Source organism: Podarcis vaucheri, assembly GCF_965113315.1.
Source record: "Podarcis vaucheri genome assembly, chromosome: 4".
In the NCBI taxonomy this organism is placed as follows: domain Eukaryota; kingdom Metazoa; phylum Chordata; class Lepidosauria; order Squamata; family Lacertidae; genus Podarcis; species Podarcis vaucheri.
In genome coordinates, this window is record NC_138762.1 from 64,142,383 (window position 1) to 64,159,648 (window position 17,266).

The following is a 17,266-nucleotide window of genomic DNA, read 5'->3' on the forward strand; positions in this document are numbered from 1 at the left end:
CTCAGGGCTGATTTCCTTAAGAATGGATAGATTTGATCTTCTAGCAGTCCATGAGACTCTCAAGAGTCTCCTCCAGCACCATAATTCAAAAGTATCAATTCTTTGGCGATCAGCCTTCTTTATGGTCCAGCTCTCACTTGGTTAACAAGCTGGCAGCAGACAGTAGGAACAAATAGGCCATTCTCACAGTGTTCTAAGAAGTAGGGTCTGTATTAGGATCTGTGCCTTTTAACTAATTAAAAAATGATCTATAGTTAGGGGTGAACAGTGAAGTGGCCAAATTTGCTGATGACATCAAATTGTTCAGGGTGGTAGAAGCTCCAGAAGTATTACTCTGCATGTCACCCAATAAAGCTGAATGTTGGAAGAGTCAGGACAGACAAAAGGAAATAGTCACACAGCACACTGTTAAACAACAAGATATGGTAATGTCCATCAATTTGTATGGCTTTAAAAGGGAATTAAACAAATTTATGGAGGATAAGGCTATCAATGGTTATTAGCCATGCTGACTATGTATCAGAGGTGTCATCTGAACACCAGTAACTGGAACTGGAGGTTACTGACAAGGAAAGAAAAAATTGGGTCACAGTGGATAGCTTGAACAAAATGTTGACCCCAGTGTGTGGAAGCTGTAGTGGAATCCATGTTGGGAATCATAAAAAAGCCAATATTCTAATGCCTTTATACAAATTTATGGTGTGTCCACATTTGGAATACTATGTACAGTTCTGGTTGCTGCACCTGAAAAAGGATATTGTAGAGCTGAGAAAAGGTACAGAAAAAGCACAGCCAAAATGATCAAGGGGCCAGAGCAACTCCCCTATGTGGAAAGCTACAATGTTTTCAGTTTTCTTAGTTTATAAAAAAAACAGGAGGGCAGTGTCATGATAGAGATGTATAAAATAATGCATGGTGTGTTGAAAATGAATAGGGATAAATAATTGTCTCACCATACTAGAACTCAGGGTCATCAAAATAAGCTGAATGTTGGAAGGTTTTGGAATAGCAAATACTTTTCAACACAGTAAAAAGTATCTGCAAAGTATTGTTCAGCTGAGCTACCCCCGAAGTCTTCACCTTTGGTTCACTGGTATATTGCCTTGTCGATCACGATGTTATTTCAATTCATCAATATGGCGATTTATTGCACAGCCTTAGTGTACTATTGTGCTCATGTCCTGCTTGTGGATTTCCTGTAATCCAGTTGACCATCGTGAGAACAGATTGGTGGGCCAGAGAGGCCTTGGTCAGAACTAGCAGGGTTCTTCTTAAGTTCTTATGTCTTTTTAGTGGGTCATGTCATCCATGGAAATGTGTAACTGCTTTCTCTTTACTCCACTGTGAGGAGTACTGTTTCATCCATCTTCCTACTTCATCTCCCTAATATCACTCCAGCTATTTAAATCCTATATCTCTGACCAAATGAGTCATTTCCACAGTTTCTATTTTTGGGGGGCTTGTATTGATGCTTTTGAATTATGGTGCTGGAGGAGACTCTTGAGAGTCCCATGGACTGCAAGAAGATCAAACGTATCCATTCTTAAGGAAATCAGCACTGAGTTCTCACTGGAAATACAGATCCTGAAGCTGAGTCTCCAGTACTTTGGCCACCTCACGAGAAGAGAAGACTCCCTGGAAAAGACCCTGATGTTGGGAAAGATGGAGGGCACAAGGAGAAGGGGACGACAGAGGACGAGATGGTTGGACAGTGTTCTCGAAGCTACCAGCATGAGTTTGACCAAACTGCGGGGGGGCAGTGGAAGACAGAAGTGCCTGGCGTGCTCTGGTCCATGGGGTCACGAAGAGTCAGAAACGACTAAACAATAGCAACGTATTTCACCCAGTCGTTCACTTATTATTCATGTTGTGCCACATCTAGTTTCTTTGGACTCGTGTGTTCCCCATGCCATCCTTGGATTGCCTCATATTCCCAGACAGAAATAGGGATTCCTTATGCTTCTACTATCTTATTCTTATCCCAGGGTTATTTTCTACCTCTATCTCTGCTGTGTCCATTCTTGACTCTTTATAACATCCCTTTTCTCTTTCATGTTCCCAGTATTTGCACAAGTTCATTTTTGTAACTGTAGGAGGAAGGAAATTGCCTTCAGCCAGCGATGCTGGAGCACAGTTGAAAAGGGACTTCCACTACTATTATGGCCAGCATTAACCATGCTGGAAACTTGCCCTCAAGTAACATTTCACTTCATCTGCCATGACCTAATATGTTTGTTTTTGTTTTCTTTTGGAAATGAATACAAAAAAGTTATATTTAAGGTTAGATGTGATAATGTTTCTTGACTCCTATTTAAAATTACTAGGTTTTTTAATCTGTTATAATTTAATTAAGCTACAATTGACACTAGAAAGAGAAAAGGGTAAATTTCAATCAGAAGTGAAATGCAGAGGATTACAACCATCATATATACCAAGGTTGTGCTTTAAATTGCTCTCATGTGTCTGAGAATAATTCATCAGCACTATGGATGAATACACACTATGTGAACAGAATGTATATTATCTGCAAAAAAACCACCCTTGAAAAGTACTGTTGGTAAACATATTGGGATTAAAAATAGTAACTAATGGTAACTACATATGATTTTGTATGTTTCTTTAATATTTCCTAATTTGCTGGTCTCTAGGGTGATTCAGACAACAATGTTTCAACCCAGCAATATTTATTTATTGTTTTATTCCTCCTTTATTCTCAGAAGAGATCACAGGGCACCTAGCAACATGAAATGATACAACAATACAAAACAATTAACACATCAGCCAAACAGTTTCATTAAAATAAAAGCAGTTAAAATATCTGGTATGGGTCCAAACACCCATGGGCATAGCCCGGTTGGTGGGGCAGAACCTCAGTTAGTTAAGTATTTTTATTGATTTGCTCTTACTTTATTTAGGGGAGGGCAGCAAACACTGGGCAGGGAAACAAGTTGTTTAAGCTGCAGAGCTAAGCAAAATGTTATTGTGCCCGAATAAACACTGTTGGCTCCTTGTGTCACCTGACAGCAGCTTAGTGAGAATTGGCTGCCAACTCCTAGGGGCTGAGCCCTTTTGCTCACCCAATATTTTGGGAGGGGAGAGGGCTGGGGCTCCCTAATGTCTGAAATAATCAGGACGTGGAGGAGGCCAAGGGCCCGGTCAGTGGTGGCAACAGCCGCACTGAAACCACCTGTTGCTGCATTTGACTCTGCCCCGGCTCCTCCCGATGTGCGCATTATATCATGATCGGCTCCATCCCAAACTCCTCTCGCAAGTTGGCGCCTCTGATGATAACGCAGGCTTCTGGGGAGGGGATTGTGGCTGATTTGTTTCTCGCTGGTCGCTTTGCTGCGCGAAGCCATGGCTCAACCTGCACTTGTGGCTTAGTTTCCCCAGACAAATTACGAGTTGTAAACCAAGAACAAGCCTTGTTTACATGGTTAGTGAACCATGCAAAAGGTTTAACAGCCTACATTCCTAATGCTTCACTGTGCTGCTTGACTTTGTGAGTTTAAAGTCTACTACTGGGGCTCTCTCCAGCTGGAGAGTTGAGTTTAGCCCTGTGTTTCTAATCTAGGCACCAAGGCTACAGGGATTCATATTTTTCCTCCCACATATATTTAACCCAGGCTGTTGTGGCTGCTTGGAGCCCAGTAAGACCAGCACCGGAAGCTAAACGCCTGATCCTCTGCAGCATTTCCCCTTTGCTTCTATCAGCCTTCGCTGGGGGAGAAACAAGGGAGTCAACTGTGAATCATCTAGCCTGGTAAGAAGACCCCCCCCCCGAACTGCATTTATTTGTTGTCTTTCAACTTTCGTTTTGCTCTGTACTTGCACATTGCATTTAGATTATTTATTATTATTTATTTTCAATTTGTGTGCAGAAGGGCAGTTTTGTATGTGTATAGGTTCTGTGTGTGGAGAGGGGAGAGTGATTAAAAACGTGCGGGGGCCTGGAATAGGATCATTGACCCCATTTCCATTTCCCATTTCTGTGCATTTATTGCACAAGAATTTCAGGAAGTATGAAGATGGCTACTTTGTGGGGCTTATTGAAACGAAAACAAAAACCGTGTTCCAAGTCGTTTGCTTCCATATTGTGGTTGCCAGACATCATGAGGTGTGGAAATAGTGCTCAGTAGCTCAACTCTGTGAAGTAGTCTAGGATTCCTCTTACTCACTGGTAGAATATTCAACAATGTTTTCAGTTCTTCAGGTGTTACTTTAGTCTCTCACCTGTATATGCCCCCCCTCTGTTTTACATAATCCATCTAGAAATGAAATAATATCTGTTCTTTGAATTAAGCAAGAAATTCATATTGGAGAACGGTACAATTACATTTTAGGTAACATGAAGGGCACATGCAAGATGACTAAAAGTGGGAAAGAGCCTGTTCTGCCCATCAAAGGCATTATCTACATTGTCACTGAGAGGTGAGGAAAGGTCAAATTGGTAGTTCCTTTTGAGGAAGAATGGCTAAGGTGGTACATAAGACACTGGCACATAGAAAATTGTGGAGTTTTTTGCCTGTTATTTATTGATTCAGAGAAGTGGCCTGCAGATGGCACTGTTCACTAACTGTACTCTTTCTTTAAACCCAAACATGACATCTGCATGTTGTTTTGCTAAAATTATTATTATTATTATTATTATTACTATTTCCCTTGGGATATATTTACTTTGTGCATCCTGAATGACAACTGGAAAGTAGAGTGCCTTCGATATGAAGGAGGGAAAAGGGGAAAAAATAACTCTTAATAATAATAACTACAACAACAAGAACCTAGATCTAGTGTTGATTTTAACAGCTATGTGTATTGCATTAGTCATGCTGTTGTGATGGTATACTTCTAAGGGGGCCAGTAGGAAAGTGAAACAGTGCTCCTACACCTTGCTATTATGCAGAAGAGAGAAATGCTGGGAGGCACAACTTTTCTCTTTAAGACAAACTATGCTTGTCAAAACTGCTTCTTCTGTACAGCTGTCGAAGGTGCAGAAGCCCTGTGTGCTTCTTTGTTCAGTGGCAAGGACTTTGTGGTGCAGTCATGTAGGGTCCACTTCTTTTCCTTATAAAAGGGGCAGGGGTTTGGGGAAAATAAATGAGAATCCTGTTTATGAACCATATGAGGTCTTAGAGTATATTCTTTTTTTCCAGAATGACTTGTGATATCTGGGAGAAACATACCGTGAACCAGAATTCAGACCCAATGAATTCAAAGCATGGGGCTATTTCTAGTAGTGTGGGGGCATCTGAGAGTGGGGGCAGGTGGGGGAGTAAAGCAGCCACAGTTTTCTCAATGCGCACCAGCACTCTTGCTCATTCATGCTTAGCTGTGGTTTGGCTTAACATTTATGTGTGAATGAGCCCAAAGTATTTCAAAATCCACCCAGAACAAAACTCTACAAAACAAACTGTAAAAACAGAACCATTAATATGTCAGGAGTGCTCTGATGGTGTTTCCTGCTTGGCAGGGGGTTGGACTCGATGGCCCTTGTGGTCTCTTCCAACTCTATGATTCTATGATTAATGTGTTGTGTTCTAACTCTTAAATTTAGTCCTGTGTCTTTTGCGCACAAAAGTTTCTTGCATGGTTTCCACCACACGGTTTAGTTTTGAACATTTATTGGTCCCCCATCTTTCTGGGCATCCTCTTTTTCAATCCAAAGTTATTGTCGGCCTCTGTCTGTCTTGAGAGACAATGGAGTGTGCCTCTGGGGGTGAAGTCAAACTGCAATGTTAGAAACACCAAAGTGACCTCTCTGGGACGTTTTCTTAGTACACTCACATCAAAGAATAAAAGGCTATTTCTAAAGAAAGAGTGGCCTCTGCTGACTTCAGCCAAAACAAACCAAAATGACAGGAGAAAAGGAACTTGCATAATATTGGCTATGCATAAGATTTCCCAAGAGTAATTTTCTGAAATGAAAATACAAATGCAATACATCAGATGGGGAATCCTGTGTAATACAGCACAGGAAGAATAAAGTGTTGCTTTTAAAAAAAGAATAGTGAGGTAATTGCAATGAAATGTCTCATCTGTTTATTTCTCTATCACCACTTTCCCTTTCTCAAGCCTTTTGATTTCACTGCCCCAATGTTTTAACCCTTCAGTAGCTCTGTACACAGCTAGTGCTTGGGGAGATGAGATGAGCACTGTTCTTTTTAATACTGACAGCTTCGTCTGCAGCAAACTCTGTAGCCTTTAAATAGCATTTACCCAGGGGCACACCATCTTATACTTGGCAGCTTCTTTAAAAGCCAAATGTAAAGGTGTATGTTGCTCCCAGATCTATAGCTGCTGCTGCTGCTTCTCCTTTTTAAAAAATAAGCACAAATATGTTGGAACAACCAGATACAAATGTTATTGAGTAGAACAGCTGATCAAATTGGATTTTTAACCATGTAAAGTTAGGGACAGGGAATTGATAATGAACCTTTGATAATTCATGGCATATTTAACATGAACTATAGTTGATAGCCTGATAAAGTTGATAGCCTTTACTTGGACTTTGTTATTTTAACTCATGTGCAACTACTCATTCTACGTGCCTATTTTATAGTTTTGCTTTTCAGCTTTTATTTTTTTTGTCTGTTGTCATAACTGTTCTCTCTGTTTTATATACATTATAAAATGAGATAATTAAAAAAACTTTACTGGAAACACTGATGTAACATGTAAAAGCAAAGAAAAAGTAATTAACTATATCTGAGCTCCATCTGGTATTGCTTTCCAGAGAACTAGGGGAAACAATAAGAACTACTTGTCACATTATATTTTTAAAGGCAAAACTGTTGGTTTTTGTTTTTTTTTAGTATAGGTGCCATGTCTGGAGTTATGTGGAAATGTATTTTGAGAAGCAAAAGGCATATTTAATAACGATATTGTGTTTTCCTTCGCAGTAAAATGTAATCACAATGCCTCCTTGTACAGAGCAATCATGCAAAATGCTGTTTGGGCTTTAATAGTTACTGTTCCTTTAGTTAAATGCTTCCTGCTTAAAGTATGTGCACCATTTATTACTTACTACCTCCTCAGCTTGAAGGGGATTTATGATGAAGTGCCACAGCAGGAGCTCATCATGATTTTTATTTGGCTACCTATAGCACAATAGCAGTATAAAATAATGCCCCCTTTTTCCTGACCTTATTGTTTCATTCTTCCATAAGAAGAAAAACACTATTTATTTATTCATCTGGTTTAATCTTTATTTTAGAAAGATTAAACCATAGGACTTTTTCAGTCCCTTTGCTGAAAGGTACTTGGGTCAAACTTGATTTTTGAAGTTTGTAAAATTGATATTATCCTGAGCTGTCCTGTATATATTGGGCAGTGCTTTCTACTGCCTCCTTCTATTGTACGTGTTCCCCTGCAGTGAGCCAGCTTCAGAGATTCACCTGACAAAGAGGGAAACAAGTAAAATAAAATTAATCCTCTTTCTGGATGATGCATTGTTTAATATCCAAGTTCAAAATACCTCAACACTCTCTACCTGCTAAATGATACAGTGTAGCAGTTTTGTCATCTGTAGATTTATTCCTGTTCATAAAGTAGCTTGCTTTCTCTCTCGTTTGCTGAAACAGGCTGTGTCTCTCAAATATATGCAGCATGATGTATTAGTAAGTGACAGAAACCACCTAGCTGACAACAGCCACCATTGGCCCAAGTGACCTTTGCTGTCTCAGTGCTTGGCATCTGCTTGAGATAAGGGGATCTATAATTAACATAATTATTCATGTTCCCATGACTGTCCCTCTATTCTGGTCACAACGTCCTTCAGTATCTGGAGAAAGACTTAACACAAATTCAATGGATTTCTAGGCCTGAAGGTTGTACTTGCTGCTGTTAGGAGGATGTGTATTTTCTCCCAGATGACTGAAGGTCTGAACTTCTACACATGGTAACCGTAGAGAGTGATAACTGTGCCACCAAAAGCTAATACAGCAGTAGAGAAAACCCTGACTGATTGTCTAAAATGTGTTGAGTAAACAAGAACCCTTGGGGGATAGTTGGAAATGGCAAACAGCCCTGTTATGTCCAAACCCAGGCTCACGGTTCAGCTGCCTCAGATAAACTATGAGCTGTTAACCATAGGGCCGATATTGGTTGCAGATCATTGTTTGTCTGGAGAGAGTTGAACCATGAGCCTGAGTTCAAATGACGCTGTAAGCCAAACCACGGTGTAGCTTGACACAGAGCAGCAGCAAAATGATCAGGAAGGATAAAAGCAGCTGCAATCTGCTCTTCAGTAGCTTGCTTGTTGATGTTAAGCCATGGTTTGGCTTAGCATTATGTGTGAACCGCCTCACTGTTTGTCAATGAATTATCGGGTGACTTACCTGTATATTTGCCTGTCTCTACTGCAAGCTCACCTTTGGAAATGCGGCAATAAAGTGTTTAATAGGTATTGTTTCTGTATGAGAATCCACTGCCCCTGAGACGTTTACCTGTTTGATTTTTCAGATTTGTTTAACCTTCCTTGTACTAGGCAAGCAAATAATGTCAAGGTCAGCAGACTCGAAAGATGACAGCAAACTATAATTACAGTTCAGTAAACAGGGACCGTTAGCATGAAGCAAAATACCACAACTCTCTCCCACGCCTTTCCAAGGGACACACAAATATAAATGTTGAGTAGGAGGATTGCACATAAATAAAATGCACGCTGCTGTTAAATTCCTTAACTACTTCCGCAAGTCTATAAATTAAACAACACAATTTTTATTTTTATTTTAAATTACCTGAGTCGCATTAATTCAGATTAATATCGGTGGCTGGCATTTCAGTTTGAGGGGTGGGGCATTTGAAAATGATCACAGAACAATTAAAATCGAAGTGCTTAACGTAGAAAGACGTGACTTATTACCTCCCTTCACACACAGTCTGGAAATGCTAACTTGACCCTTGAGAATTTGCTCTTCTCTGAATAGCTTTCCTATCTTTTCTCCTGCTGGCAATGACATATTGATTTCTGTGGTATTTAGCTAAAGGTACTAGAGCTCAGGTTATGCTGGGGGCGTGGCATTTAAACTGATGTGGACTCATCAGTGATGTACAAACTTGCTTCACCTGAAATATCTACAGTGTGCAATATTTTTCTAGGTATTGCTGAAATATTTACAGTATAATGCAGGCATCAACTTCTTCGATTCGATTATTTTCAAAAATCAATATTTTATTCTACTTTTGACAGGGCCAGTTTACTAGTTAGACAGGGACAGAATGTTTCAGTTGTTGTTTGCTTGTTTTTATGTATTTGTTTTTACATTAATATCCCACGTTTCCTCCAATGAGCTCAGGCAGGCATATGTGCTTCTTCCTCTCCCCATTTTATCCTCACAACAATCCTGTGAGGTCGGTTAGGCCGAGAGATGGTGACTGGCTGAAGTGAGCTTCATGGCCAAGTAGTGATTTGATGTTCCAGGTCCTAGTCTAAGATTCATGGACTAAGTGGAGTGTGGACTGAGATAGCATGGATTTGAAGCAGGGCCTTGGATGATGAATTACAACATGGAATAGATCATGCTTTAAGATCTCAAGTATGGAATCATAGAATCACTAAGATTACTTTGAATCTTCTGAGTAACTGATAAAATGGCCCCAGTTCTGCTTGTGCTCCAGAGTCAATGCAGGTAGCTTATCTGGCAGGTGATCTGCTTAGTTTTAGATACACATGTCTGCTTTACCATTGATATTGCCTTCATAACCTTTCTTCTAACAACATCTAATTAGTCTTGCATATTAAAAATGGGTTAAGCATCAGATGAACCTTTTAATTTCCTCAAGTTCCAAGCTGTTACTCATATTATATCATCTTGGCCCACCTTTAATAATTCCTCCTGATCTTTTACATTATTACCCTGGTACTTAAATGTGGTCCTCCTATCTACTCTTTGTGATCTGTTCTCTAAGCTGCACATATGCAGTTCTTTAATTTTACTTCCCAGGTCATAGCCACTAAGCCTTTTATCATTTTAAATTCCTCCCTTTGCATTTTTAAACAAACTTATCAATGTCCTTTTCTACATTCTGAACACTCAGAAGTGTACAACTCTTAATCAAACAGGAGAAAAGGGGAGAAAATGACCTAAAAATTTGTAACTGCTATTTTGTGATGATTAGTCTCCCAATTACCATAACTACTCTTTGATTCACAACCTTCTCAGGCTACAAACAATACCTACTGAGATGTAAGTCGTATTGAATTCAGTGGGGCCTACTCCTAGGTAAGTGGAGGTAGGATTGCAGCCTTAAACAGCAGTACTTCAATTTAAGGCTGTTTTCATAAATAAGCTTTGCCCTCAAAATACCTTTCTTAATTGTGTTGTTCTTATGATGATCTGAGTATTCATTAAAGCAATGTAGAAGGCTCAGTCGGATCACGGGCAGATTGCCTGTGGTGTGTGTGCTACTAGTGCTACTAGTGGCACAGTCAATAACATTTTGTGATGTATCTGGATGGAAGAAGGATGTTCTGAAGGCCTGACTATAGCATTAAGAAAGATTGTGCTTTTACCTATCTCTCCCATGCTACATTCCTGTCTCCTCTCCAGCTCGATAGACTAGAATGTGTCCCATGTGCAGACTTATAAAGGTTTGGATCTCTGCATGATGTGCTGAGCCACAGAACGGTGGATTGAAGCAGCTGCAGTTTGGAGTAGTTAAGTACCCTCAGGCTCTGAATTAGCCCACCCGGCTAAGATGGCCATTGGAGGACCTTCCTGGACAGAAAAGGACTATACTAGGGTTTCCCATATGGGTCAAAAACCTTGCCTAAGTGCCAAGGGAGTGGATATATATACAACCAACTTCTCACTAGATTAATGTGTGGAGCTTGCCCATGTCTTCTATGTTCACCAGTGCAGATCACCATGGGTGGGTTTGTCTTATGTGTTTTTCTGTAGATCTCCCAGTTACAGATTTGTTCTGCTGTTATGGGATACATACCTATTCTTGCAATAATTCTGAACTGCTCATTGATGTTGGGTCTTCCCTTGTCCTTGGTTCTGACCCGATTTGCTCATTGACTTCCTGATTCCACATCTTATCTTGGCCAGCTGCTTATGGCTCAGCCCTGACAAGGACAACACCACAGCAAGGCATAAAGGGCTGCATGCATACTACACATGTGAAGTATCTCAGGCCAACAATGTTAAATCTGCCTTAAAGCTTTGCCTAATGGTAAGATGTGAGGAAGCATGACATAAGTGCTGTCATACCTGAAACTTTGCAGTCACCAGCTCGTTTCTGATGTTCTGGTACAGCTGGACAATCTATTCCTTATGCCGCCACGGCCTTTGCATAGCTCTTTGGTATCAGTGTGTTTGCTCATGGCATACCTTACGCAAGGCTGAACTCACACAGGAAGTCATATTGTGGTCCTTGCTGTCCAGAAATTTAATTTTGCCCTGTCAGAAACTGTTCCTTTGAGTGACATGAGTGTAGTATTCTTGGTCCACCTCTCTTTCCACCCCCCTCCGTTTTCAGATAAACAAATGATGAAGGCATTAAGCTTTAACCTGGCAACTCTGCTCTGAATTTTATTAGGCAATATTAGACAGCTGAACAACAGATTCCATGCTCTCTGCACACAACCTATTAAGCTACCCTTAATTTTGCTGAGATTTCTGTAATAGTCTCCAAGATGCCTGCCAGTGAGAAAAGGACGCCATAAGGTCATTGAATGACATCTTTTCTTCATTGGCAGTCATTTTCACACTGACTAGAATTAAGGGAGCTATTTTGGTCAGTGACTATTAATATGGATTTAATGGCAAAGAAGCAAACGTTAAGTGTAGGGTTAAGACATTAGCAGTTTTAAATGCTCAACGAAATGCAAAATCAAGCAATATCTGCCCTTGGTGGCCAGCAAAGCAGTTTTCAATCTGGGCAGCATAGTTAGTAGTTTGGTCTATATAGGGTTAGGAATGTGGGCTTTTCAGAATAGAAACAAAAATTATGGCCACTGAAAGCAACCTAGACCTGATGTTCTAGTTAAGCAACTGATCCTTTCACTGTGTAGAAATTACAGCAGTGGTTCTCAAAAGTACCAGGTGAGATACAGGCTCATTTCCTTCCCAGGGAAGTGGGGACAGACACAAACTCTTTTACAGACACATGGATGAGTCTCTTAATTGGGCCAGGAAACAAAACAACCACAAGTAACCATTGTTTTCTCAGGGTCTATTCACATGGCAAGTTGAGCCTGTGCCAGATGGTGAATTTTAACCTATGCTATTCTATAATCATATCAATAAGGACAGCACTACATGTGGACTTTAGCCACACGGGGATTTTTACATAGATGACTTAAAGTTGGAGTAGGTTTCCATAAGTTATTTTATTTTATTATTTAACATGATTGTGTCCTACCATTCTATGAAGGTTTCACTTATGCAAGTTAATTCATTTGTCCTCACAACAAACCTATGATGTAGGTTAGGGTAAAAGAGGTTGAATGGCTCAAAGTCAAATGGGGATCCAATCCGATATTTTGAAGGTCTAAATCCAATGCTTTGTCTACTACACCAAACTGGTTGTCCTTCAAAGAATTATGAGAACAATTGTGAGAATTGTGTGTTTAATTACATTTAGAAAAGGCCAAAATTTCCTATTGGTTCACAGAAATTATAGCAGTACACACACATTGCAACAAATGTTTTCATTTTCACTCAGAAGTTCAGATTTCTGTTGTCTTATTAGCTTTCTTTTTCTTTTTGTTGTGACAGTTATGACTAGAAGATACAAAAGAATAGCATTTGCCAATGTCCTTTTTCCTACTAGCTCCCTATAATTAAGTCATAATGTTTCCTTTGATGCACATTTATTTTCATGGCAACCAAACCATTTTAGATAAACATTACTTTTAACGATTTCTGTGTGGAATCTGGGGACTTATTCAATGATAAGTATGTTAACCGCAGGCAATTGTGTTACTGAAGAACCAGCTCTTATACAGCCATGAATGCGGCATCTAAAATAATAGCAAAATAAATAAAATTAATAATAAGGTATTTTTGTGAGTGTAGGAAAAATGTGCCCCCCGCCTGAATACAAAGATTTCCATTTCAAATTCAAATGCAGTGTATGCAATTCTGCAAGGGAGGCGAGACTCCTGTAATACGAATTCATTTTCCAAAACTATTATGTTTTATGCTAAAGCATTTAAAATTCAGAACTTGAGTTATCCCATAAGCATAAGTTTCATCTTTCCCAGGAATAAATAGTAATAATAATTGGAAAGGGAACTGCAGAGAAATGTTGGCAGACTAACTTGCTCCTGTTTTGCAAAACAAAGGCTCCTTTCATACTATGGTCTTTTAATGCTGCTGAGACGCTCATGTTCTACTATCAGCTGGAAACATGATTAAAGTGATGATTCCACCTGACGCCAAATAGAGCACTATTTTCCCCGTTGAAATCAGCAATGCTTCTTCATGCTGCAGGGAGCAGAAAGGCCTCCTTTTGAAAAGCAGTGGGCTGGAGGGAACCTTCTGAGATATATTCAGTGCGGTTTTTTAAAAGAAAAGATGTTGCCAGTATTCACCGTGAAGTTGTTACAGTAAGTGCCACACTTTTAACATTTTTTTAAAAAGGTGCTGGTACTACATACTCTTTAGTGCCCAGAAAAAGCACTGTACACTCACTCACTCACTCACTCACTCTTCTACACTAACTTCCAGACCAAGAAATGTGGCTGGAGAGTAGAGACCTCTCAGCACTTAGTGCTTCTTCTCACCAGCCATGGAACTGCTTTTGCCTTTGGCTAGTGTGAGCTTCCTCTTCTCATAGTTGCCTTCTATGCTGGCTGCTTTTTCTGCATCTCTCCTGTTCCACCTTGCCTAGGGCTGCCTGTCCGCTACCTTCTGCCCTCAGCTTCTCTGAATAGCTGCTAGGCAAAATCTCCGCACATGACTGTCACCAGGATTTTCAGCAGGAGTCACCAGGATTTTCCCATTTATAATAATAATTATTTGTTCTTGCCCAGCCTGAGGCTCTGAAAATGAATAGGGAAATCCTGATGGCTTCTACTAGCAGCTTATTCGGTAGCCTTAGGGGAGATGGGTAGGGTATGAATGATGGCATGTAAAACGAATGTGGATGTCATTTAAACAATGAGTGAAAAAAGAAGTTGATTTTTCTGGAGTAAATGCTTCATTAATTGTGTAACCCATCCAGATGGTCGGGGTATAAATTGTTGTTGTTGTTGTTGTTGTTGTTGTTGTTGTTGTTGTTGTTGTTGAATATGGACCAGTTTCAGCTGATTCTCAAGAATATAGCGCAAATAATGAATAAAAATGCAAAAATTTCCCCCTCTAATAGATGGATAGTGTGTTTGTAAAGGGATGATTGAAGGGTGGGACTCTTACACCTGATGTGCATGTTCTATCTGTTCAGTTGAAAGAGTCTAAAAACATTTTCTCCCAGGCTATATTTTTTTTGCACTATCGAAAATGGGAGTACTTGCAAGGAAGTGTTACCACAGGAATAAGTCATAAGCAAGAAAAACTGCTCAAAGTAGCTGTTAACATGGCTTTATGTGTGTTTTTCTCCCCATGATGTCCCTAGGCCACAATATTAGGCTCCCCTCTCCTGCTATTCCAAAGAAATGGGGTATACGTAAGCAATGAAACTGTGCATATAGTTGGCACTTTTTTCTCTGGTTGCAAAGCCAAACTCCTGTTGTGCAGTTCTGGAAGCTGTTGCTGTACAAATTGAAGTGCAAGCCATCAAGTACACAAACATAGATCCATCAATTTTGGATTGTAGCCTGTGCCTGACTCCGGAACAAGAACTTCATAGATCATTAATGTTTTTAAGATAAGAGTTTATATTCCCACATGGAAGAAGAGTGAGGTGGGCAACCAGAGTCTCAGGCCCCATGCCCCTCAACTTGGAGTAAGCTGCTTAAAATTATAGTAAAGAGCTTACTAAATTCATTATTATTTTTTAAAATTGAACATTTATTTATTTTCTGAATTATAATGCCTTGGGGAAGTCTGTACAAATAAGTGGTCCAATTAAAAAAAGATAATGAATTTATTCAACAGCCTTTTGCTGTTGCCCAGAGAGTGAGATGTTTGCTTTGTAGGGTTGTTTTTTTTTAAGCTTTTGCAATTTAATTAAGAAAATGCTTCTTTTGTGCCAGGTTGTTGAAGGTGTGGTCTTTGACTGGTATTTACCAATTCTTATTCTTCTCTCTTTTTTAAGGTTATTTTCATATATAATATTAAACCTATTTGGGCCTCTCTCGTGCTATTCATCTTCTGCATCTAAATGTTCGTTTGAGATAGAATGTGAAACTGAGTCTGCATTCCTGTATCCACTTAGTTGGGAATAAGGTACATCAAACTCAGTGAGGCTTTCACCTGAATATCTGCAGAATAGTGTTCAGTGAAAGAGCTATTATGTACTTTGCACTTCCCTGACAAGTTCAGAGGCAATATTACAGGGTTTTGTTTCCTTGTGGATGTGGGATCAATGTAAACTGATGGTGTTTTTGGTAATACATTTGATTACAAGTGTATACCAGGTCACGAAGGAGCAGATAGGCAGCCATATGACTAGCCCTAGCATTATTTTCCTTAAAGCAATCCAGAGTTCTTTTGTATTTGTTATGTTTCTATAAACAGCCACAAAAATCAGATGGCTTGAATATTTGTTTTAAATATTGCTAGTGTCAAGTTTGTGATATATGAATGAGCCATTTACAACATTTGCTTCCATCTGGAGTGAATGCAAAATGGCAAGTAAGGTTTAATGTGGATAAACATTGCAGCCCCCTCCCCCAACGTCACTTATAACAGCGATGGAGATACAGTCATACCTCTTGTTATGTTCGGTTCAGGTTATGTCTTTTCAGGTTGCACCCCACGGCGACCCGGAACTACCAGAAAGGGTTACTTCCGGGTTTTCACCGCTTGCACATGTGCAGACGCTCAAAATGACACCACGCGCAGACGCAGGTTGCGTTCTGCTCATGTTGCAAATGGGGCTCTGGAATGGATCCTGTTCGCAACCAGAGGTACCACTGTACTGGATTTTTCCAGGGTGATGGGCAAATGGGTTTGGGAGCTGAACAAATGTGACACTTCTAAATCACACCAGTGTATCCTGTGCTGATTACACTCCAAATTGAAACTATTTCTTTCCTAATCAGTAGTTACATCCTCACAGCACCTGCAAAAAGAGCCTGGACCATTCAGAAATAGCAACTAATCATTAGGAAGCATTATGTTATAAAAATATTTGTCAGTTAGCAATGACTACAGATAATTCCTGCCAGTGGAGATTTTATGTTCGCATTAGAAGCTGATTCAAAGGAAAGCCTTACAGGCTGATTTAAAGAAAAGTCAATTTAAGCTTTACATGTGAAAGTACTTGTATTACTAGCCATTTCTAAACAATACCCTTTCTACAAATTCATGCATTCATATGCTATGTAAGTGTGGTGTTGTGCTTGCAAACCCCTGACAACAGCTGCTCTGAAGAGGGGGTGGGAGGGGAAAAAATGAGAACAGGAGATAAGCTGCATGAATAAAATTATATCAAAAGGTTTGAGTGTTCCAAATAAGCTAGTATTTCCTGTTGCAATGCATTCCCTCCTCATAAACTACAAAACAATGAAGCGCCTCAAGATTTTCATTCTTTCTGCTTATTAAACAGGGCTAGTGTATTACTTAAATTCATCCAGTTCTAACATCAGTAGACTTCCATGGCATACAAAGAATGACCACATGCAAGCTGCTGAAATGCTTTTAGGATTTAACTTGGATTTAGGCAGCTGCAGTGCTTGTGGTTGCTAGGGTTTAATCTGAGCCAAGGCTCAGTCCCAGAAGCAAGGGAAAGCCCTGGAACCTGCATGGTGAGACGTTAATGCATTTGCAATGGTATATTTGTACTAAAGAAAAACCTCCAAACCTCTTTTCTTGATACTTCTCTACCACTTTTGCAGAGATGTGTTGGAACATAGAACTGCCATTTCATGCAAGGGCCCCCCACCAACTGTTGCTCAGGGGAACAGGAAGATAATGCCCTCCAGCTGGTGGCAGATCTGTTTTTCAGCTACAATAATTAGAAGGGCTCATGCCCTTGACTTAAGTTTCAATATCTAGTACTGGGACCCAGAAACTTGGAAGTGTAAACAGGCCCTGTTTGTCCTATGATTTCACGTCGCAGGTCATATATATACGACCCCTTTATGCCTTTGCCATTTTCCTTGAGAAAACTTGCATTTTACTGTTGAATCAGAACAAATATCAATCTGCAG

General features: G+C 39.9%; 1 long non-coding RNA gene across 3 annotated transcripts in view; it reads left to right on the top strand.

The window, feature by feature from the left end:
* LOC309530827 overlaps positions 1 to 17,266 on the top strand; it is a 102,918-nt gene that overhangs the window by 6,816 nt on the left and 78,836 nt on the right. For all 3 annotated transcript variants that reach the window (XR_014218911.1, XR_014218912.1, XR_014218913.1), the window contains one exon: positions 3,627 to 3,763. This is a non-coding gene — a long non-coding RNA (uncharacterized lncRNA). The remainder of the gene's footprint in view (positions 1 to 3,626; positions 3,764 to 17,266) is intronic.